This window comes from Arachis stenosperma, chromosome 4 (genome assembly GCF_014773155.1).
Source record: "Arachis stenosperma cultivar V10309 chromosome 4, arast.V10309.gnm1.PFL2, whole genome shotgun sequence".
NCBI lineage: Eukaryota > Viridiplantae > Streptophyta > Magnoliopsida > Fabales > Fabaceae > Arachis > Arachis stenosperma.
The window spans coordinates 114,393,507-114,408,877 of NC_080380.1; the positions used below are offsets into that span (position 1 = coordinate 114,393,507).

Sequence of the window (15,371 nt, forward strand, 5' to 3'; positions counted from 1 at the left end):
CAAATGGCCCAACCTTGACAATCATGTCCTCAATCACGCCTGATGGGTATTTAATGGAGCCATCAGTAAGTTGAAGACATATCCTGGTTGGTTTGATTTCTTCAGTTAAACCAAGCTTTCTGATAGTAGATGCAGGTCTTAGGTTGATACTTGCCCCAAGATCACATAAAGCTTGCTTGGTGCAAGTGCCCTCTAATGTGCATGGTATCATAAAGCTCCCAGGATCTTTAAGCTTCTCAGGTAAGCTTTTCAGAATGACTGCACTGCATTCTTCAGTGAGGTAAACTTTTTCAGTTTCCCTCCAATCCTTCTTATGACTTAAGATCTCTTTCATGAACTTAGCATAAGAGGGTATTTGCTCAAGTGCTTCTGCAAACGGAATCTTTATTTCAAGAGTCCTGAGATAGTCTGCAAAGCGGGCAAATTGCTTATCCTGTTCCGCTTGGCGGAGTTTTTGAGGATAAGGCATTTTGGCTTTGTATTCCTCAACCTTAGTTGCTGCAGGTTTATTACCTACAGAAGTGAGTTGGGAAGCCTTTTTAGAAGGGTTGTTATCAGCACTTGTATGTGACTGATTCCCCACTGGCATTTGAATGCCAGTGGTGGGAGCTGGAGTGGCGTTAGACGCCACTTCCTTGTTTGTTACTGGCGTTTGAACGCCAGAACCATGCTCCCTTTGGGCGTTCAACGCCGGATTCATGCTTGTTTCTGGCGTTGAACGCCAGGAATGAGCATGGTCTGGGCGTTCAGCGCCAGCTTTATTCCTCTCTGGGCTCTGACTGTCCTCAGAGGGATTTTGAGTAGCCACTTGTTCATTTCTTGGTTTCCTGCTGCTTTGAAGTGAGGTATTTAATGTCTTCCCACTTCTTAATTGAACTGCTTGGCATTCTTCTGCTATTTATTTTGACAGTTGCTTTTCTGTCTGCTTTAATTGTACTTCCATATTCCTGTTAGCCATTCTTGTTTCCTGTAATATTTCCTTGAATTCGGCTAGCTGCTGAGTTAGAAAGTCTAATTGCTGATTGAATTCATTAGCCTGATCCACCGGACTGAGTTCAGCAGTTACTGTTTTAGCTTCTTCTTTCATGGAAGATTCACTGCTTAGGTACAGATGTTGATTTCTGGCAACTGTATCAATAAGCTCTTGAGCTTCTTCAATTGTTTTTCTCATATGTATAGATCCACCAGCTGAGTGGTCTAGAGAAATCTGAGCTTTTTCTGTAAGCCCATAGTAGAAGATGTCTAATTGCACCCATTCTGAAAACATTTCAGAAGGGCATTTTCTTAGCATCTCTCTGTATCTCTCCCAGGCATCATAAAGAGATTCATTATCTCCTTGTTTGAAGCCTTGGATGCTTAGCCTTAGCTGTGTCATCCGTTTTGGAGGGAAATAGTGATTCAGGAATTTTTCTGACAGCTGCTTCCATGTTTTTATGCTGTTCTTAGGCTGGTTATTTAACCACCTCTTAGCTTGATCTTTTACAGCAAATGGAAACAGTAATAATCTGTAGACATCCTGATCCACTTCCTTATCATGTACTGTGTCAGCAATTTGCAAAAATTGTGCCAGAAACTCTGTAGGTTCTTCATGTGGAAGACCAGAATACTGGCAGTTTTGCTGCACCATGATAATGAGCTGAGGATTCAACTCAAAGCTACTAACTCCAATGGAGGGTATACAGATACTACTCCCATATGAAGCAGTAGTGGGGCTAGCATATGACCCCAAAGTCCTCTTGGACTGTTCATTTTTGCTTATGTCCATGTTGGAGTAAAGGGGTAATGTGGATTTAAATTTTTAGTTTATAAATAAAAAAATTCGAAATAAAATAAAAACCAAAATAAAAATAAGATAAAATAAGAAAATTAAAATAAAAATAAAAAAAAAATTAATAAGAATTTGAAAATATTTTATGAAGATTTTTGAAAAAGTAACGAGAGAGAAAGTGGTTAGGATATTTTTGAAAAAGATAATAATTATTTTATTTTTTTTTTAATTTTTTTTAACTTAAAAAGATAAGAATTGAAAAAATTTAAAATTGAAATCTGAATTTTTATAAAAAAATTTTGAAAAAATAGCTCAAAATTAGTTAGAAAAGATATTTTTTTTTGAATTTTGAATTTTATGATGAAAGAGAAAAACACACAGAAGACACAAGACTTAAAATTTTTAGATCTAATGCTCCTTATTTTCAAAAATTTTGGAGGGAAAACACCAAGGAACACCAAACTTAAAAAATTTAAGATCAAAACACAAGAAAAAACTCAAGAACACCTTGAAGATTCACAAGAATACCAAGAACAAAAGGAAGAACACCAAACTTAAAATTTTTAGAAAACTTTAATAAAATTTTCGAAAATTATATCAAAATTAACAAGAAAACACCAAACTTAAAGTTTGGCACAAGATTAAATCAAGAAAAATTATTTTTGAAAAAGATTTTCAAAAGAACTGGTGCCCAATCATCAAGAATATAAACCAATACTCTAGCCAATTGGGAGTAAATGTAACACTTGTTTTGAATAGGTATATTCCTTTTGGAAGATTAATGCTTTAAAAAGAACACAAGTGAAACAAGAAAAGACACAAAATAAGAAAAACTCAAGATCAACAAGAAAGATAAACAAGAACAACTTGAAGATCAATGAAGAATAAAGAATACAAGTCAAAAAAATTTTTTTTTTAAAAAATATAAAATATGCAATTGACACCAAACTTAGAACAAGACACTAAACTCACGAAAATTAGCAATTAATTAAGAAAAATAATAAATTTTGAAAAGAAATTTTTGAAAAGAAACTATCCTATCAAGATTTAATGACTCTATAACAATAAAAATAAATTATTCCTAATCTAAGAAATAAAATAAACCTTTAGTTGTTCAAACTCGAATAATCCCCGGCAACGGCGCCAAAAACTTGGTGCACGAATTTGCAATCCGTACAACTAACCAGCAAGTGCACTGGGTCGTCCAAGTAATACCTTACGTGAGTAAGGGTCGATCCCACAGAGATTATTGGTTTGAAGTAAGCGATGTTTATTTTATTAATCTTAATCAGGATACCAATAGAGTTCTTTAGCCTCGTATAAAGTAAAAAGGGCATAAAATAAATAGTTGTTACTTGTTGTGCAGTAATGGGGAATATGTTGGAGTTTTGGAGATGCTTTGTCCTTTGAACTTCAACTCTTCCTTGAAATCCTTCAACACACGCAAGGCTCCTTCCATGGCAAGCTCTATGTAGGGTGTCACCATTGTCAATGGCTACTTCCCATCCTCTCAGTGAAAACGTTCCTATGCTCTGTCACAGCACGGCTAATCATCTGTCGGTTCTCAATCAGATTGGAGTAGAATCCATTGATTCTTTTGCGTCTGTCACTAACGCCCAGCCTTTAGGAGTTTGAAGCTCGTCACAGTCATTCAATCCCAGAATTCTACTCGGAATACCACAGACAAGGTTTAGACTTTCCGGATTCTCATGAATGCCGCCATCAATCCGGCTTATACCACGAAGATTCTGATTAAGGAATCTAAGAGATACTCATTCAATCTGATGTAGAACGGAGGTGGTTGTCAGGCACACGTTCATGGATTGGGGAAGGTGATGAGTGTCACGGATCATCACCTTCTCCATAATTAAGCGCGAATGAACATCTTAGATAAGAACAAGCGTGTTTGAATGGAAAACAAAGTAATTGTATTAATTCATCGAGACGCTGCAGAGCTCCTCACCCCCAACAATGGAGTTTAGAGACTCATGCCATCAAAAAGTATGTAATTCAGATCTGAAAATGTCATGAGGTACCAGATAATTCTCTAAAAGTTGTTTTAAATAGTAAACTAGTAACCTAGGTTTACAGAATATAAGTAAACTAAGATAATTGGTGCAGAAATCCACTTCTGGGGCCCACTTGGTGTGTGCTGGGGCTGAGACTAAAGCTATCCACGAGTAGAGGCTTTTCTTGGAGTTAAACTCCAAGTTATGACGTGTTTTGGGCGTTCAACTCCGGATCATGACGTGTTTCTGGCGTTTAACTCCAGACAGCAGCATGTACTTGGCGTTCAACGCCAAGTTACGTCGTCTATCTTCGCACAAAATATGGACTATTATATATTGCTGGAAAGCCCTGGATGTCTACTTTCCAATGCCGTTGAGAGCGCGCCAATTGGACTCCTGTAGCTCCAGAAAATCCATTTCGAGTGCAGGGAGGTCAGGATCCAACAGCATTAGCAGTCCTTTTTCAGCCTAAGTCAGATTTTTGCTCAGCTTCCTCAATTTCAACCAGAAAATACCTGAAATCACAGAAAAATACACACACTCATAGTAAAGTCCAGAAATATGATTTTTGCCTAAAAACTAATAATATTTAACTAAAAACTAATTAAAACATGCTAAAATCTACGTGAAATTACCCCCAAAAAGCGTATAAAATATCCGCTCATCAGTCACATATAGTTTTTCATGAACTAAATCTTGAATGATTAAATAGTTGGTAAAAAAAGTCAATTCGGAAGATAGATATCTCTGAAACCTTAACTGTTTTCTCCATATATATTCCACCTCAATTTACTGCTTATTTTCTGATTTTCTGAATTACTGTTTGATGCATTTAAACTCTCAACACTCTTTTCTGTTTGTCTAACTAAGTAAATCATTTATCCATTGTTGCTTAATCTATCAATCCTCGTGGGATCGACCCTCATTCACTTGAGGTACTACTTGGTACGACCCAGTGCACTTACCAGTTAGTTTGTGGTTATAAATTCTACACCACCATCTCACCTGATTTCCATCCATGAAAATTTACATGGTTATGTAGAGGAAGAAGAGAGGATCATTTTGGTGTAATTAGAGTTTTGATTTGAGTTTTAGTTCAGAAGAAATCAAGTTTTGAAGATTTATGAACCAAGAACTTTATCTCCTTTTTCTCTTGATGATTTTTGGCCACAATGAGCAAATGAGGCAGACTTGGAGGTCTTGGGGGGTGAGGAAAGTCGTGCTTGATGATGATTGGCTAGTTTGGGAGGTGGTTGAAAAATATCTCAGGTGTATAATTACTAAAATTAGATGTATTAGAACATACACTTAACAACACTTCTAGAGATTAATATCTGAGCTACTAGTATAAATGACACTAGTAATATGATTAACATGATAATAGAAGATATATGATGAGGCATAGCATTGCTAAGGTCATCAGAGAGTGCTGGTGTTAATCTGCACCAGTAGACTGTGAACCCAGTTAAACCGATGTCCTATTTTTAACTAAAACAAATCAAATAATATTATAATATTAATCAAGCATCTCTAATATTAATATAATAATATTATATTACTATTTCTTTTCTCTCATGAATCGAGTCAGGTTCGTCAAATTGAGACTAATTATGGAAACCAGAATAAAAAACTCCTAACCGATATGGCTCATAAACTAGGTTCCTCGTGACTGTGTCGTCAAACTTATCTCAAAAGAGGTTATTGCTTATTGATGACATAATGATGATATAGATTGAGGTGCTTGATGATATATCAAAGTTGTTCCCTTCACTGATCTTCCAAAAAATTTCGTATCTTAAGAAAAGATCTCGTGTACCTGATGGAGGAAAATCGTCGGTAAAGAATTTCACAAAAATAACTTCGTTGCAAGTATATATATAAACCAACAATTAAACCTCAATCAATGTTAAATTGTCTGTCACTTAAGCAAACCCAATAAAATTAACCGAAGTATTTAAACCTCGGGTCGTCTCTCAAGGAATTGTAGGGATTTATAGTTTATTATTGGTTATGAGATTGTATCTTTTTGGGTTTTGAGTTTAATAAGCAAGGAATGTAAATAACAAGAAAATAAACTAATAACTAAGAAAGCTCTTATCAAGGATTGATAATTAGAAGTCCTATCCTTATTATCATCGTCAACTGTGATGGTAATTGCTTTTTGCTTTCACTTAGTTAACCTCTAACAATGAAAGAAAGTCAAGTGAGCAAAATCAACCTAAGTTCACAAGTCCTAATCAAAGACTAGAATTAGTGAAGTCTAAGCCAACTAGCAATTTTCAATCACCAATTAACAAAAGAGTTTTGATAACTCAAGAGTCTCTAATTGATCAAATCAAGTTAAGAACATAAAAATCTAATTTAAAATCCTCCCAAGCATTTTATCAAACACTTGGAAGGCACAAAATAGAAGCATAGAAAAGCAATAAGAGAATGTAAAATCTAAAACCAACAATTGCAAGGAAATAACAATGGCAAAGCAATTGAATAATAAGAAACATGAAACATAAATTGCATTAATATGAAGTAAAGAAAACAAAAAGAATTCATAAACTAAATTGGCAACATAGAGGAATCAACAAGAGAAATTGATAAACTAAAGCAATAGAACAAATAAAAGTAGAAGAAACCTAAATTAAAGCAAGGTAAAAATTTGAAATTGAGAAGAAATAAACCTAAAAACCTTAAAACCTAAAGATATGAAAGAGCCTATCTCTCTAGAAAACTACGTCTAACCCTAAAATTATAAAAAGTAAAAAGTGAATGAATGGATTCTCATTCTGCTCCACTCTACAGCCTCTAATCTTCATTTTCGAGTTTGAAACTGGGCAAAAAATAGTCCAGAAATCACCTCCAGAGATTTCTAATACGTGCAGCACGTGACGCTCTGTCACGCGTATGTGTCGCCCACGCATATGTGTCACCCACGTGTACGCGTCGCTTGTCTGTCGCACCAGTCACGCGTACGCGTCATATCACACGTGCGTGTCTGGCGAACGGATTCCTGCTAGTTTAGAAATTTACAAAAATAATCGCGTTGTAAGTATAGTTTCTAAACCAACAAAAATCCTTTCGTACAAAAGTTTGGTTGTCACAAGTAACAAAACCCAATAAAAATTATAACCGAAGTATTCAAACCTCGGGTCGTCTTCTCAAGGAATTGTAGGGAATTATGATTTATTATTGGTTATGGAAAAAGGTATATTTTTGGGTTTTTGAAATAGGGAACATGTAATTTAGATGGCAAGGAAGTAAATTAATTTTCATGAACACCAGTGCAAGGTATAAGAACTGGAAATCTTATCCTAGTTATCCTTATCAGGTGAGATGAGAATTATTTATTGCTCCCACTTAGTTAACCCTTACTAAATAAAGGAAAATCAAGTGGAGTAATCAATTTGATTCCTCAAGTCCTAGTCAACTCCTATGGAAAGACTAGCTTTAGAGGGATCCAAATCAATCAGCAATTTCTAATTTTCAATTAACCGCTGAGTTTGACAACTCAAGTGTTACCAATTACTTAACCAAAGAAAAGGGGGGGGGGAATCTAAATTAAATTAAAAGCATTAATAACATAAATTTGAAGAAAGCAATCTTTAGATCTGAAATACCTCAATTTATATTAAATAAGAAAATCAATTCTAATATGAAAAGTTCATAAGCCAAATTGAAAAGATAAATAACAATTAAAGTAATAGAATAAATAAAGTAGAAAAAAAATTAAAGGAACATTGAACTTGGAATGAAGAGAAGTAGCTGATGAGCGGATAATTTATACGCTTTTTGGCATTGTTTTTAGGTAGTTTTTAGTAAGTTCAAGCTACTTTTAGGGATGTTTTCATTAGTTTTTATGTTAAATTCACATTTCTGGACTTTACTATGAGTTTGTGTGTTTTTCTGTGATTTCAGGTAATTTCTGGCTGAAATTGAGGGACTTGAGCAAAACTCTGAAAAAGGCTGACAAAAAGGACTGCTGATGCTGTTGGAATCTGACCTCCCTGCACTCGAAATGGATTTTCTGGAGCTACAGAACTCCAATTGGTGTGCTCTCATCGGTGTTGGAAAGTAGATATTCAGAGCGTTCCAAAAATATATAATAGTCTATACTTTATTCGGAAATTGATGACGTAACTTGGCGTTGAACGCCAAGTACATGCTGCTGTCTGGAGTTAAACGCCAGAAAAACGTTATGATCCGGAGTTGAATGCCCAAAACATGTCATAACTCGGAGTTCAACTCCAAGAGAAGCCTCAGCTCGTGGATTGATCAAGCTCAGCCCAAGCATACACCAAGTGGGCCCCGGAAGTGGATTTATGAATCAAATTACTTACTCATGTAAACCCTAGGAGCTAGTTTATTATAAATAGAACATTTAACTATTGTATTAGACATCTCTGGACGCCTAGTCCTTAGACCATGGGGGCTGGCCATTCGGCCATGCTTGAACCTTTTACTTATGTATTTTCAACGGGGGAGTTTCTGCACACCATAGATTAAGGGTGTGGAGCTATGCTGTACCTCAAGTATTAATGCAATTCTATTTCCTTTTATTCAAATCTCTCTTATTCTTATTCCAAGATATTCATTCGCACCCAAGAACATGATGAATGTGATGATTATGTGACGCTCATCATCATTCTCACCTATGAACGCATGTGATTGACAACCACCTCCGTTCTACACGCAACAGAGCTTGAATGTGTATCTCTTAGATTCCCCAATAGAATCTTCGTGGTATAAGCTAGATAGATGGCGGCATTCATGAGGATCCGGAAAGTCTCACCTTGTCTGTGGTATTCCGAGTAGGATCCTGGGAATCCGGAAAGTCTCACCTTGTCTGTGGTATTCCGAGTAGGATTCCGGTAATGAATGACTGTGACGTGCTTCAGACTCGCAAGTGCTGGGCGTTTGTGACAAACGCAAAAGAATCAAGGGATTCTATTCCAGTAGGAGCGGGAACCAACCAGTGATTAGCCGTGCTGTGACAGAGCACGTGAGCGTAGTTTTCACTGCGAGGATGGGATGTAGCCTTCGGCCAGGTGATGCCTCCAGACGATTAGCCATGCGAGTGACAGCCGCAGAAGACCATTTTCTCGAGAGGATTAAAAGTAGCCATCGTCGAACGGTGAACCCCTATACACAGCTTGCCATGGAAAGGAGTAAGAAGGATTGAGTTGAAGCAATAGGAAAGTAGGCGTTCTTGAGCCATACAGTATCTCCATGCGCATATCTGAAATTCCCACCAATGAATCTGCATAAGTATCCCTTTTATTATTTCTTTTTATTTCTTTTTTGAAACCATAAATCAATTTAATCTGCCTAACTGAGATTTACAAGGTGACCATAGCTTGCTTCATACCAACAATCTCTGTGGGATCGACCCTTACTCGCGTAAGGTTTATTACTTGGACGACCCAGTACACTTGTTGGTTAGTTGAACGGAGTTGTGTTCACTCGTGCCAATTTCAAATTCCATAAAAGTACAAGGAGTACAACTTAAAGAATAAGGATCACAATTTCGTCCACCAAGTTTTTGGCGCCGTTGCCGGGGATTGTTCGAGTATGGACAACTGACGGTTCATCTTGTTGCTCAGATTAGGTAATTTTCTTTTCAAAAATCTTTTTCAAAATTTTTCTTTTCTTTTTCGTTTTTGTTTTCAAAAATATTTTCGAAAAAAAAAAATCAATAAAAATACAAAAAAATCATAAAATCATAAAAACCAAAAAAATATTTTGTGTTCTTGTTTGAGTCTTGAGTCAATTTTTAAGTTTGGTGTCAATTGCATGCTTTAAAAATCTTTCCTTGCATTTTTTGAAAAATCCATGCATTCATAGTGTTCTTCATGATCTTCAAGTTGTTCTTGACAAGTCTTCTTGTTTGATCTTGATGATTTCTTGTTTTGTGTCTTTTCTTGTTTTTCATGTGCATCTTTGCATTCATATTTTTCATGCATTAAAGATTTCTAAGTTTGGTGTCTTGCATGTTTTCTTTGCATTAAAAATTTTTCAAAAATATGTTCTTGATGTTCATCATGATCTTCAAAGTGTTCTTGGTGTTCATCTTGACATTCATAGCATTCTTGCATGCATTCATTGTTTTGATCTAAAAATTTCATGCATTGAGTATTTTTGTTGTTTTTCTCTCTCATAATTAAAAATTCAAAAATAAAAAAATATATCTTTTCCTTATTTCCCTCCAAATTTTCGAAATTTTGGGTTGACTTGGTCAAAAATTTTTAAAATTAGTTATTTCTTACAAGTCAAGTCAAAATTTCAATTTTAAAAATCTTATCTTTTCAAAATCTTTTTCAAAAATCATATCTTTTTCATTTTTTTATAATTTTCGAAAATTTCAAAAATCTTTTTCAAAATATTTTCAAAATCTTTTTCTTATCTTTATATCATATTTTTGAAAATTAGCTAACAATTAATGTGATTGGTTCAAAAATTTGAAGTTTGTTACTTTCTTGTTAAGAAAGGTTCAATCTTTAAGTTCTAGAATCTTATCTTGTAGTTTCTTGTTAGTCAAGTCATTTTAAAAATTAGATCTTCTTATCTTTTATCTTATCTTTTCCAAAAATTTTATCTTTTTTAAAATTTGATTTCAAAATATCTTATCTAACTTTTTATCTTCTTATCTTTTTCAAATTTGATTTCAAATCTTTTTCAATCAACTAACTAACTTTTTGTTTGTTTCTTATCTTTTTCAAAACCACCTAACTACTTTTCCCTCTCTAATTTTCGAAAATATCTCACCCCTTTTTCAAAAGTTCTTTTTAATTAACTAATTGTTTCATGTTTTAAATCTTAATTACATTTTATTTCTAATTTTCGAAAATTACTAACCTCTTTTTCAAAATTATTTTCGAAATTTCCCTTCTCTTTTCTTCTTCTATTTAATTATTTAATTACTAACACTTCTCTTCACCTCTCTTCATCCAAAAATCCGAATCTCCATCTCCATTCTTCTATCCCCTTTCTTCTTCTACTAATATAAAGGAATCTCTATACTGTGACATAGAGGATTTCTCTTTCTTTTCTTGTTTTCTTTTCTTTCATATGAGCAGGAACAGGGAAAAAGGCACTCTTGTTGAAATTGATCCAGAACCTGAAAGGACTCTGAAGAGAAAATTAAGAGAAGATAAATTACAACAATCCAGAAACAACCTTTCAGAAATTTTCGAACAAGAGAAGGAGATGGCAGCCGAAAATAATAATGATGCAAGGAGAATGCTTGGTGACTTCACAAAGTCAACGTCCAAGTTTGATGGAAGAAGCATCTCCATTCCTGCCATTGGAGCCAATAATTTTGAGCTTAAGCCTCAACTAGTTGCTTTAATGCAACAAAACTGCAAGTTTTATGGACTTCCATCTGAAGATCCTTATCAGTTTTTAACTGAGTTCTTGCAGATCTGTGAGACTGTAAAGACGAATGGAGTTGATCCTGAAGTCTACAGACTCATGTTTTTCCCTTTTGCTGTAAGAGACAGAGCTAGAATATGGTTGGATTCACAACCTAAGGATAGCCTGGACTCCTGGGATAAGCTGGTCACTGCCTTCTTGGATAAATTCTTTTCTCCTTAAAAGCTGAGCAAGTTGAGAGTGGATGTTCAAACCTTCAAACAAAAAGATGGTGAATCCCTCTATGAAGCTTGGGAAAGATACAAGCAGCTGACCAAAAGATGTCCATCTGACATGTTTTCAGAATGGACCATATTAGATATATTCTATTATGGTCTATCTGAATTTTCGAAAATGTCATTGGACCATTCTGCAGGTGGATCTATTCACCTGAAGAAAACGCCTGAAGAGGCTCAAGAACTCATTGACATGGTTGCAAACAACCAATTCATGTACACTTCTGAGAGGAATTTCGTGAATAATGGGATACCTCAGAAGAAAGGAGTTCTTGAAATTGATGCTCTGAATGCCACATTGGCTCAGAACAAAGTGTTGACTCAACAGGTCAACATGATCTCTCAAACTCTGAATGGATGGCAATATACATCCAACAGTACTAGAGAGGCAGCTTCTGAAGAAGCTTATGATCCTGAGAACCCTGCCATGGCAGAGGTTAATTACATGGGTGAACCTTATGGAAACACCTATAACCCATCATGGAGAAATCATCCAAATTTCTCATGGAAGGATCAACAAAAGCCTCAACAAGGCTTTAACAATGGTGGACGTAATAGGCTGGGCAATAGCAAGCCATATCCATCATCTTCTCAGCAACAGGCAGAGAATTCTGAACAAAACACTTCTAATTTAGCCAATGTAGTCTCTGATCTGTCAAAGGCCACTTTCAGTTTCATGAGTGAAACAAGATCCTCCATTAGAAATCTGGAGGCACAAGTGGGCCAGCTGAGTAAGAAAGTCATTGAAACTCCTCCTAGTACTCTCCCAAGCAATACAGAAGAGAATCCAAAAGGAGAGTGCAAAGCCATTGACATAGTCAATATGGCCGAATGCACAAGAGAGGAGAAGGACGAAAATCCTAGTGAGGAAGACCTCCTGGGACGTCCCTCAAGCAAGAAGGAGTTTCCTATTAAGGATCCAAAGGAATCAGAGGCTCATATAGAGACCATAGAGATTCCATTAAATCTCCTTCTGCCATTCATGAGCTCTGAAGACTATTCTTCCTCAGAAGAGGATGAAGATGTAACTGGAGAGCAAGTTGCTCAATATTTAGGAGCTATCATGAAGTTGATTGCCAAGTTATTTGGTAATGAGACTTGGGAAAGTGAATCTCCCTTGCTCATTAATGAACTGGATACTTGGATTCAGAAAATTCTACCTCAAAAGAAACAAGATCCTGGCAAGTTCTTAATACCTTGTACCATAGGCACCATGACCTTTGCAAAAGCTCTGTGTGATCTGGGGTCAGGGATAAATCTTATGCCACTCTCTGTAATGGAGAAGCTGGGGATCATTGAGGTACAACCTGCCTTGTTCTCATTACAATTGGCAGACAAGTATTTGAGACAAGCTTATGGAATAGTAGAGGACGTGTTAGTAAAGGTTGAAGGCCTTTACATCCCTGCTGATTTCATAATCTTAGACACTAGGAAGGAAGAGGATGAATGCATCATCCTTGGAAGACCTTTCCTAGCCACAACAGAAGCTGTGATAGATGTCAACAGAGGTGAATTAGTCCTTCAATTGAATGGGGACTACCTTGTGTTTAAGGCACATGGCCATCCCTCTGTGACAATAGAGAGTAAGCATGAAGAGCTTCTCTCAGTTCAGAGTCAAGAAGAGCCCACACAGTCAAACTCAAAGTTTGGTGTTAAGATCCCATATCCAAACTCTAAGTTTGGTGTTGGCAACTATACAACATTGACCTGATCACCTTGTGGCTCCATGAGAGCCACTGTCAAGCTATTAACATTAAAGAAGCGCTTGTTGGGAGGCAACCCAATTTTAATTATCTAATTTTATTTTATTCTATTTTATTGTTATTTTGTGTTTTATTAGGTACATGATCATGAGGAGTCACGAAAAAAATCATAAAAATTAAAAACAGAATAAAAAAACAGCAGAAAAAAATTCGCACCCTGGAGGACGCACAGGCTGGCGTTCAACGCCAGTAAGATGCATCTGGCTGGCGTTCAACGCCAGAACAGAGCATCATTCTGGCGCTGAACGCCAGAAACAAGCAACATTCTGGCGCTGAACGCCAAGAATGTGCCCAGAGAAGAAAAGCTGGCGCTGAACGCCAGTAACAAGCATGAAACTGGCGTTCAACGCCAGAAACATGCTTTACATGGGCGTTGAACGCCCAGAATGTGCACCAATGGGCGTTTAAACGCCAGAATGGTGTGCAAAGGCATTTTACATGCCTATTTGGTGCAGGGATGGAATTCCTTGACACCTCAGGATCTGTGGACCCCACAGGATCACCTCAGGATCTGTGAACCTCACAGGATCCCCACCTACCTCGCCCTCTCTCTCTCCATTCATGGTCATCCCTTCTGTTTTTCATTCACCACCCACATTTATCCACTCTTCCCCATACACCCCACCTACCTTTACAATTCAACTTCTCCTTCCCACCCAATCCCACCCATATAGCTGAATCCATCTCCCCTCACTCTCCTCCATTTTCTTCTTCTTCTTCTTCTTCTCTTTTTTCTTCTCTTGCTCGAGGGCGAGCAATATTTTAAGTTTGGTGTGGTAAAAGCATAGCTTTTTTGCTTTTCCATTACCATTAATGGCACCTAAGGCCAGAGAAACCTCAAAGGGAAGACAAAAGCTTCCACCTCTGAGTCATGGGAGATGGAAAGATTCATATAAAGCCGTCATAGCTCAGTGGTAGAACATGTGGCTGCAAATCAAGAGATCCCTGAAATACCTCAGGGGATAAGTTGTCCTCCACACAAATATTGGAAGCAACTAAGGGTAGAAACACCAAAATTACTAGGAATCATTCAACAGAAGCAAGGAAGAGACATAGAGGAGCTCAAAGAGCACCATTGGACCTTCAAGAAGGCGCCACCCTCACTCAGGTGGATTCATTCCTTGTTCTTATTTCTTTCTGCTTTTCGGTCTTTATGCTGTGTTTATCTATGTTTTGTGTCTCTACTTCATGATCATTAGTATGTAATAACTATGTCTTAAAGCTATGAATAAATTCCGTTAATCCTTCACCTCTCTTAAAAGAAAAATGTTTTAATTCAAAAGAACAAGAAGTACATGAATTTCGAATTCATCCTTGAATTTAGTTTAATTATATTGATGTGGTGACAATACTTTTGTTTTCTGAATGAATGCTTGAACAGTGCATATTTTTGATCTTGTTGTTTATGAATGTTAAAATTGTTGGCTCTTGAAAGAATGATGAACAAAGAGAAATGTTATTGAGGATCTAAAAAATCATGAAATTGATTCTTGAAGCAAGAAAAAGAAGTGAAAAAGAAGAAGCTTGTGAAAAAAAAAGGTGGCGAAAAAAAAATAGAAAGAAAAAGAAAAAGCAAGCAGAAAAAGCCAATAGCCCTTAAAACCAAAAGGCAAGGGTAAAAAGGATCCAAGGCTTTGAGCATCAATGGGTAGGAGGGCCCAAGGAAATTAAATCCAGGCCTAAGCGGCTAAATCAAGCTGTCCCTAACCATATGCTTGTGTCATGAAGGTCCAAGTGAAAAGCTTGAGACTGAGTGGTTAAAGTCGTGATCCAAAGCAAAAAAGTGTGCTTAAGAGCTCTGGACACCACTAACTGGGGACTCTAGCAAAGCTGAGTCACAATCTAAAAAGGTTCACCCAGTTATGTGTCTGTGGCATTTATGTATCCGGTGGTAATACTGGAAAACAAAGTGCTTAGGGCCACAGCCAAGACTCATAAGTAGCTGTGTTCAAGAATCAACATGCTTAACTAGGAAAATCAATAACACTATCCGATATTCTAAGTTCCTAAGAGACGCCAATCACTCTAAACTACAAAGGAAAAAGTGAGATGCCAAAACTGTTCAGAAGCAAAAAGCTACAAGTCCCGCTCATCTAATTATAATTAATATTCATTGATGTTTTGGAATTTATAGTATATTCTCTTCTTTTTATCCTATTTGATTTTCAGTTGCTTGGGGACAAGCAACAATTTA

The 15,371-nt window shown here is 36.5% G+C and overlaps 1 non-coding gene across 1 annotated transcript; it reads right to left on the reverse strand.

Moving 5' to 3' along the window:
- Positions 1 to 11,370: 11,370 nt before the first annotated feature.
- Positions 11,371 to 11,474, reverse strand: LOC130978255 (small nucleolar RNA R71). Its single transcript, XR_009085908.1, has one exon. It is a non-coding gene; the product is annotated as a small nucleolar RNA R71 (small nucleolar RNA).
- Positions 11,475 to 15,371: the final 3,897 nt, after the last annotated feature.